Source organism: Euphorbia lathyris, chromosome 2, assembly GCF_963576675.1.
Source record: "Euphorbia lathyris chromosome 2, ddEupLath1.1, whole genome shotgun sequence".
Taxonomy (NCBI): domain Eukaryota; kingdom Viridiplantae; phylum Streptophyta; class Magnoliopsida; order Malpighiales; family Euphorbiaceae; genus Euphorbia; species Euphorbia lathyris.
In genome coordinates, this window is record NC_088911.1 from 77,718,630 (window position 1) to 77,728,237 (window position 9,608).

The window sequence follows — 9,608 nt, forward strand, 5'->3', positions numbered from 1 at the left end:
GTTATATTGTTATGAACTGATTTCGCATGTATACCTTAACCACACATGAATATGTAGTGGAGGGTTGTGTATAAAGCATAGTCATATAGTTGTGTATGAAGCATAGTCATATAGTGAAGGGTTGTGTATGAAGTCATATATGCACAAGTTAGACAAAACAAGTTAGTTGATTATCATGATCTGGTTTCATTAACTTGAATAAGTATGCTGCAACTAAATAAAGAGTCACATATCTTCTAGTGTGACTTGAATAAGTATGCTGCAACTAAATTGGGTATGTGTACAAAGCTTGCATGTGAGTTATATTGCTATGAACTGATTTCGTTTGTATACCTCAGTCAGACATGAGTATAAACTGAACTTGCATGTATGAAGCATAGTCATCTAGTGAAAGGTTGTGTATGAATCATAGTGGGGTATATTGGTATGAACTGATTTCGCTTGTATACCTTAACTAGACATGAATATGTAGATAAGGGTTGTGTATATGAAGCATAGTCATATCATTGTGTATGAAGCATAGTTATATATGAAGCATAGTAAATGGATATATATGTTTCATTCACTTGAATAAGTATGCTGCAACTAAATAAAGGGTCATATATCTTTTGGTGTGACATGAATAAGTATGTTGCAACTAAATAAATGGCCATACATCTGGTTTCATTCACTTGAATAAGTATGCTGCAACAAAATAAAGAGTCATATATATGTTTCATTGACTTGAATAAGTATGCACTACGCCAAATAGCTTCTCAGACGACGATTAAAAACCGTCGTCCTGCGAGATATAAAACTGTCATGGGGCTCGCTGCCATCTGTTGCCCCGTCAAACGACGGTTAGGTTCTGTCATGTGAAGGCACGACACATGATATTAGCTCATTTGCGTACGGTCATCTTACTCTTGTTACGATGCAGCTTATTTATTACTACCATCACTTTTAATGTCATCGCATAACATACTAATAATTAAAACCGTCAAGTTGATGATAGGGGTATTTTACCCCTATCTTTTAGCGTGATTTACGGGTTAATTTTAGAAGAAATAAATAAGTTTAATTGCAAAAATAGAGTGTTTTGAATAAAATAACGAAATAATAATAAATTCTGTATTTTCGGATAAATTCCCTTGTTTTTGATATATTTAGGAAATAAAAACGTCAAGCTAACTCGGCTCTCAAGAATTGTATTTCAGGTACAAGGAAGAAGCAAAATTCATGCCAATACGCAGGGCGTATCATCCTATACGCGGGGCGTGAGACATAAAGTCAGAAATGATTGCCCTATCCACAGACGCCGCGTGGTATCGAGTCAGCATACGCGAGGCGTACGCCAACTTACGCGAGGCATATAAACATATGTCAGAAATAATTGCCTAATCCTGAAAGTCAGACTGCATTGTCTCCTGAGTCAAGGATCCATACGCGAGGCGTACCACCTTACACGAGGGGCGTGTAAGGGAGTTCGTCAATACAAAAAGTTCAGAGACTCATTTATGCAGGGCGTGCCTCAAGCTACGCGCGGCGTAAAAGGCTCAATTCAAGCAATAAAATCTCAGAGACTCAAACACGCGAGGCGTATCCCAATCAACGCGGGGCATGTTTGAGACAACAAGATCCGAATTGGTCCACATGCAGGAGATTTCTGACGGAATGGGCATACATGCAGGGCGTACACCACCATACGCGGGGCGTATCATGGGATTTCTGCACAAAATACTGTTCCTCCATGCTTGCACCTTGTGGAATTACAAACTTGCCCCTAGCTTGATCTATAAATAAGAGTGTCTAGCACTCATTTGAGGAATATACATTAGAGATAGCAAAAACTATACTTGTTTGGATTGTTGTCGTATAGATTTGTTTTTAGGCTTTGTGTAACTAAACTCTTCCATCTCGAGAGCTTGTCCGTTGCTCCCGATATTTCATCAAAGTCCCGCTCCATCTCTGCACACCAAGCTCGAGAGCTCCACCATTCAAGTCCTTAGAGACGGCTTTTGAGTCCGGTTAGCTAGTTCCGAGGGTGGATTCTTCCCTTTACACTTGCTAATTAGCTTGATCTCATCCTATGTACTAGGCTTGTTTGTAATCCATATTTACACTTTCCATATTTATAATTTATGATTCGTAATCTTCTTTTCTATATATGTGTTGATGTTTGTTACTTGTTTTGATATTTATAATTGATTGTTGTGTAAGAGAACGCGACTTCCGACGCCATTCGGGCTATTTTTAGGGATTCATATAGGTGTTGCCTTACCGGAAGTGACAAATCGGAAACCGTAGGAATTGACAAACCACGGAACTTACGGGCCCTAATTTCTGGTCCCAAGCATTAGACACGCCTTGACTAGGAACCACGTAGTCTAAGTACTTCACGGGTCGGTTTCTCTACACGTAGTCGTCTTTGCACGAGCAAACCATCAACCGTATAAACATTAGAAGTCATTATTTGTCATAGTTATAACTTATCGCATTCATATCACTCCATAGAGTTTCGTTATATAAATTCGCCTCACACGTAGTAGGAGTAGTTTGTAGTTGTGTCTCACACCAACCTCAAAGTATTCACCGCTTAAATAACGTATAAAACCGAGTCGTCTAATACTTGCAGTTATAAATCCCGTGGATTCGATACCCGGTCTTAACCGGATTATTACTTGATACGACGGGGTACACTTGCCCCTAAGTAGTGACATTTAGTAGATATAAAGCACTTAGAAAGACCACACCCATAGTCATAGCGTAATCATCGTGATATACATTTCGTCGTTAAAAAAGAACACTACTAGGTGACACGCATCAGTTGACGTATGGGAAATTGGCATATTGAATTTGCGATGACAGTTCGTATAATAATTTCTCTCATTCTAGCTTGTTTTAGATGGTATAGGTCTTAATCAATCATGTCAATGGATTTAATTTCAGATGATAGATTCGTTCATTTTATTGTCTTTTTATTGTTGTTTAGATGACATTTTTAAAAATAAAATGTCACTTTTTGCCTTCTTCGTATAAATTTCTGGTTTTTACCTGAATAATGAAACATACTCAAATGAACATGAAATTCTATATCAATGGTTTTAATTTTATTAGAGACAAATGCTCATAATCTGTTTACATTTGTACACATAAATTTCTGGATTAAAACTAAAAAAAATACTGTCAATACATATCCAATTTCTGAAACAAATCGAGATCTTGATGTATCTATAAAACCCAAAGCAGGTCATTAATACACTAACATCATTACACAAAACCCTAAACGCACTAAGGACCCTTCCCCTTTCACTTAGCCACTATCACATCAGTATAAATAATAGGCATTATTCAATTGTTCAGTTCCATACATTGTCAATCCATATACATTCAACCCAGAAAACTTACATTGTATAATGGATCCCCTTGCAAGTGTTTAGGAACAGGTCATTTCTGACCTATAAGATTTGTACCTCGAGAACCCAGGGTGGCTTCTGGCCATCGAAGGTATTACATTGTCAATCCATATTTTCTTCTTTAACTCTTCCTGATTTCTTCTTTCTACTTGTAAAGATTCTTCTTTGATGATAACATATCCTTTGGATGATAGCATGTTAAAATAGGCAGTCATAATAAAAGGTCCTCAATACACCCCATATGAAAGGGTGTATTTGAAATCAGAACCAGCTACCCTTTGGAGTTCCCAAAAATACCTCGAATAATAATATTAACTTATCTCATTAAGATATATGGAGCTACATGACATTGTATACACATACACTAATCAATGTATCCTTTTATTCTCAGTTTCGCTTCTGGAATAAGATCTATTATCTTAACGTGGCTCCTGAGGAGATGATTTATCTTCCCCGTCTCCTTACTCACCCTCCCTATCCCACTGCCACAGTATAGACATAGCACAATTTATCTAGTCCATTTGATAAACACTTAATCATGTTTGTGATCTAATTATTTTATGCATTTTGTAGATGTTGTGGCACATATATGATCTACTACTACATCCCCACACTGAGGTGCCATTTCCTGGGCAAGAAGAAGTTGCTAAACAATACCTCAGCAACAAGGTAAATTATGGTAGGATCGCCTGGAGATGGACTGAGGAGCATGCACTGTGGATATGAGCTCCAAATGAGGAGAATCAGAAGGTAACACTTGTCCCCCCTTTTGTAATATAATGTAGAGCTTGCTATTTAGTTCATATGTATATGTATATTCAAGTCATATCAAAAGAAATCTTATCGTCTGCAAGCCATATCAGAACATACAAGTAGCCTAAATTGACCCTTTACTACAAGGTAAAGAAGTTTATGATGTTCAATGACCCTTTTACAATGCTCAATGACCCTTTTACAATGTTCCTGCCACTTGGATTATAGTCGTTGAACAATGAACATGGTGACGAAGTTTTTGATGATGTCACCACAATGGACTCTCTATATGTTGAATGCATCATAAACCTATCACCATGCTGAATGTTTTGTTGATGATAACAAGCCAAGTGAAAAGAACATCGTAAGAGTATGGCCAATCACATGCTTCATTCACATACACATACTCAAAACTTGTGCTGATAGCATCGAAAACCCATCACCATTCTGAATGGTTTCAGTTAGATAACAAGCCAAGTGGAAGATATATCGTAAACCTATCTCAGCATCACCCACAACAACATCATACATGTAACCAATCAGTTCAAACCAACATAACAATATATATACTCAATAAGTGAAAGAAATCTTCCCATATCACAATGAACATTCATAGCTTTAGACTAAGCCTAATCAGCTACATGCCCAATGAACATGCATACACATACTCAATCAGTTCTAGCTTCCTAAACATTTAATAACAATGCACATACATAACCTTTTACGATATACTTGCCACTTGGATTGTACTCGTTGAAAAGTGAGCACAGTGATGAAGTTTGAGATGTTGTAACCACAAGTTCATAACTTATGCTGATAGCATCGAAAACCCATCATCATTCTGAATGGTTTCAATCAGATAACAAGCCACATGGATGATATATCGTAAACCTATCTCAACATCACCTACAACAACATCAAACATAAACATTCTTCATACACATACTCAATTAGTTCTATCAGTATAGCTCGTAGATATAAGAGTCTTCCCATATCACAATGAACATTCATAGCTTTAGAATAAGCCTAATCTGCTATATGCTCAATGAACATTCATCACATACTCAATCAGTTCTAGCTTCCTAAATAGAACATCAAACATAAACATGCTTCATACACATACACATACTCAATCAGTTCTATATGTATAGCTCGTAGGTATAAGAGTCTTCCCATATCATAATGAACATTCATAGCTTTAGACTAAGCCTAATCAACTACATGCCCAATGAACATTCATACACATACTCAATCAGTTCTAGCTTCCTAATGTTAGGCGAATTCCGCAAGTGAACGATTTCGCTTGTAGTAATAAAATATCGATCCCACAGAGAACGTATGATAATTTGATTAGAACTTATTGTCTTGATTACATTCGTTTTCGCGAGGTTTATAAGAAATCGTTAATGGTTTAAAATGTTTTAAATTGGTTTCTAATCCTAATTTTGGTTATAGTTAAGATTGCAATTTATAGCAATTATGTTTAGGTTAAAATAGAATTCAAGACTTGTTTACGCAAAGAAAGAAAGCAACTTATAACTTTGATCAGATTATTAAGATGTAACAATTTATCTAATAATGCAACTACTGGGCTTCGAACTGCAGACAATCTTTCTACGGTCGGAACAGATTGCTACCTTAATCAAATTAGTGTTCTATGTTTGATAAGCCGAGCTATCGATCATATCAACCATAAATCCTAATTCTTTTAAGTGTTAAACAAAGTTTCCATTGAAATATATTTTGTGTAAAAAGGGTTTTATTGAAAAAACAAGTTTATTATTTTGAAGAACATTTGTTAGAACAGACTTCAAAATAACAACATTAAACATAAATTGAATTGAAAAGATATATTATTAATGAACTGTGAATCGTCACAAGTTCACAGAGAAGAAGAAACATGGATAGCATTTTAACTAATTTGAGTTCCGGGTTGTCAATCCTTTCCTCAAACTTCGTAGGTTTGTCAGACCTTGGGGCGCTTCAGCCGCTAATTCTTCTCACTGAATCCTCGAAATAGAGATCGCTGAATCCACTATCAGAGTGTAAACTCATCTTCGAACAAAACTCGAACTCCAAACAACAACTATAATAACTAGATATTGTATCTCAAACTATTTACACAACTTGTAACTTTATAACAAGTTTGTGTAACAAAACTAACATAAATTAGAAACATTCAACTGATTAACATTAATTCTGAATTTTTACATCTATTTATAATATTCCAAAAGGTGTGTTTGAAGGGTCGTATCCGTTAATGAAGAGTCGCTTCTATCCGGATGAACAGACGTGTTGTTTCGAATTAAAACATGTGAAATATGTGCAGGAAAGTTGTTGTTTCTGTCGAGATTCTTGGAATCTCGGTCGCGGCTTTGGGTTGAGGGAGAATGTTGTATGAACACGCGTTTTCAAGTCTGAAACACGCGTGTCGCGATCGAGATATTGGGAATCTCGGTCGCGACAGAGACTTTTGTCTCCGTTCGTAGATCGTTTCCCAACTCTTTGTTTCGGCCTCTAAAATGTACGTGCCTTTTAGCTTGTAAATTAGATTTCTCTCTCGTTTTTGCTCCGTTTTTGCTCCTATTTGAATTTTTCCAAATAATTAAGTACCTTGCATAATAGAAACAAATATAGACGTCAAAATATTCTAAATGAATATAATTAACATGATTTTAATACAAAACTAATGTAATTATTAATGATAGTTTAGGTATATTTTGGGTTAGGGCCGTCTTAAACATTTTTGGGACCCTGTGCTAAATGAAAAAAAATTGGATTCTATTCATTAAAAAAATTAAGACTTTCATATAATAATAATGTTTCTATAAAATGAAACACCAAAATACTTTTAACTTGATTTTTAGCATTATAAATATATAAAAAATAATTAAATTAGACATTTGTATAATAACAATAAAAAAATTGGACCCCTTAAGACTCTTATAGCGTTAATTTTTTAGATAAATTAATATTCATTTAATTTTTCACATAATAATTAATAACAAAACTTTATTTAGATTTGTATAATAAAAAATTGGACCCCTTTAAATTTGGGGCCCTGTGCGGGAGAGTTCCTTGTACACCCTTCTCCTACTCCCCTGTTTTGGGCTTATCACACTCCCACACTTAAACTTTTGCTAGTCCCGAGCAAAATTATCATTAATTTTATCCTTCAAATGATCTTTGAAATTAGAATACATTTCCACATAACCATTTTTAAATTAGTTAAACCAAAAGATAAATCTTATAAGGTAAATTTATACACAAAACATCAAACTAGCTAGGATAAAAAGTGACTATCATCTGTCTTGTATTGCAATTTTTATATTGAAGCATTAGCGGAAATCGTATTACGTTTTCTGGCTCGCCATCTCTTTCACCTAAACTCTAGGTTTTCTCTCAAACTCTCTCATTGTTTTCTAACAATTGATCTGTCTAAGGTTGAAGTCGATTTACACTTTAGGGTTTGTTGAAATCGACTTGAATGGATTGAAGGTTTCTGATAATTCAGTTTAAATATCAATTCATAGTCTAAAAGATCAAGGATTAAGCTGAGATGCGATAACCGATTGATGTCGCCGTCGTCATCCACCGCTGTTGCCGGAGAAGCGCCGTTTGCAATAGCGCACCTCTTCGATCGAGCATCGTTCTCCCGATTCACTTCTCCGAAAGCCGATGATGGCTCTAAAATCCCTGCGAAGTCTTCTTTTGTTGATGTGCTAAAGGGCGCGATCCCTGTGGAATCTTTATCACCGCGACAGCCGTTGGTAACTAAAAAAGGTGGATTTAAGGTGCATCAGGATATCTATGAAGAACGGGTTAGGTCTCTTCAGAACTCGGTCATTAGTCGTCTCTCGTTGAGCAAGGGTGACCGCCCATGGAGACATGCTGAATTAAAGCAAAAACTGAGCCAGGTATGGAAATGCAATTTAGATTGGAAATTGATTTCTCTTGGGAAGGGGTTTTATCAGATTATAATGCCTAATGCATCTGCAATCCAATTAATTTGGGGAAATGGACCTATCTCGCTAAAACCAGGCATCATAAGGTTTTCACCCTAGTCCCCTGGATTTAATCCTGATATGCAAAAATCTACTTCAGCCCAAGTCTGGGTGAGATTTTACAATCTTCCATGGGAATTCTGGGATACGAAAATAATTGCCAGCATTGCAAGAGCCGCTGGGGTTCCTATCAGATTTGATCAGAACACAGTAAGTGGAGAGTTTGGACACTATGCCAGGGTCCTCATTGACGTTGAGCTGATAAGGGAAATCCAATCAAAGATTTGGGTGGACACTGACAATCAAAAGCACTGGGTCTACTTAGAATATGAACATCTTCCGGTGTTATGTGGCTCCTGCTCTGCAATTGGGCACTCTTCTACGCAGTGCAGACGGAACACGGAACCTAGCAAGCCTCAGGCCCCGAAGAAAAGGTAGACTAAGGAAAACAATGTCACTGATCGTAAGTTCTCTGCTGCTGAAAAAGCCAAAGCAGTGACAACAGATGAGCCACACAGAAATGATGACTCGCTACAACTGGTAGTTCACCAAGCGACCCAGGATAAGGAGCCTATCAGAATGAATTCTTGGGGTGACTGCTATGAGGGAGAGGATCAATCGGCTTCAGAATCCGAAGGCTACACTCTGCACTTGACTTCAGCCCTGCCAAAGGAGGTAAACTTCCTGTGTGACTCACCAGAATGGGTGCAGCATATGATGAGATCCAATAACACGAAAATGAATGACATGAACAGAAATGAAGGAACTGAATGGATTACAATGAGGAAAAAGCCCAAGGCTAGGAAAACTATTTCAAATTTGAAGGGAGGGGCTAGTTCTTCCACCATTTCCGCATGATTACTCTGTACTAGAACTGTCGAGGCATCAATAATCCGGGCACACAGAGAGCCTTAAAGCTCCTATGCAGTAATAATCGACCGGATTTAGTATGCATCTCGAAGCCGATGGTAGAATTTAATTCAGTCTCTTCTTCTTTTTGGATTTCTCTTGGTTTGCAATTTGTCTCACAAAACGACAACAACACTATCTGGATTTTCTCCAGAATTGAATCTGCAGTTCGGTGCTCCATCATTACTATCCATGATCAGCACATCACTATAAAGTACAGTTTGAATGGGGCTGACTATCAGATTTCCTTTGTCTATGGTAGCAACTCCTCGCGTATGCACCAGTTACTTTAGGAATCAATCTTAGCTATCAGAGGAGGCGAGAAAAGACTTGTCCTGGGGGATTTTAATGTTGTGACGGGAGCCCATGAAAAAACTAGCATCCCACCGTCAGCCAGCAGCTATCGTGACTTCAGGAACTTTATCAGTAATGGCAATCTAACTGAAGTTGATAATCTGGGCCTTCAATACACCTAGTCTAATGGGAGATTGGGTTCTCGACATATTGAATGCAAGCTGGATAGAGCTCTGGTTAGTGACGCTTTTAT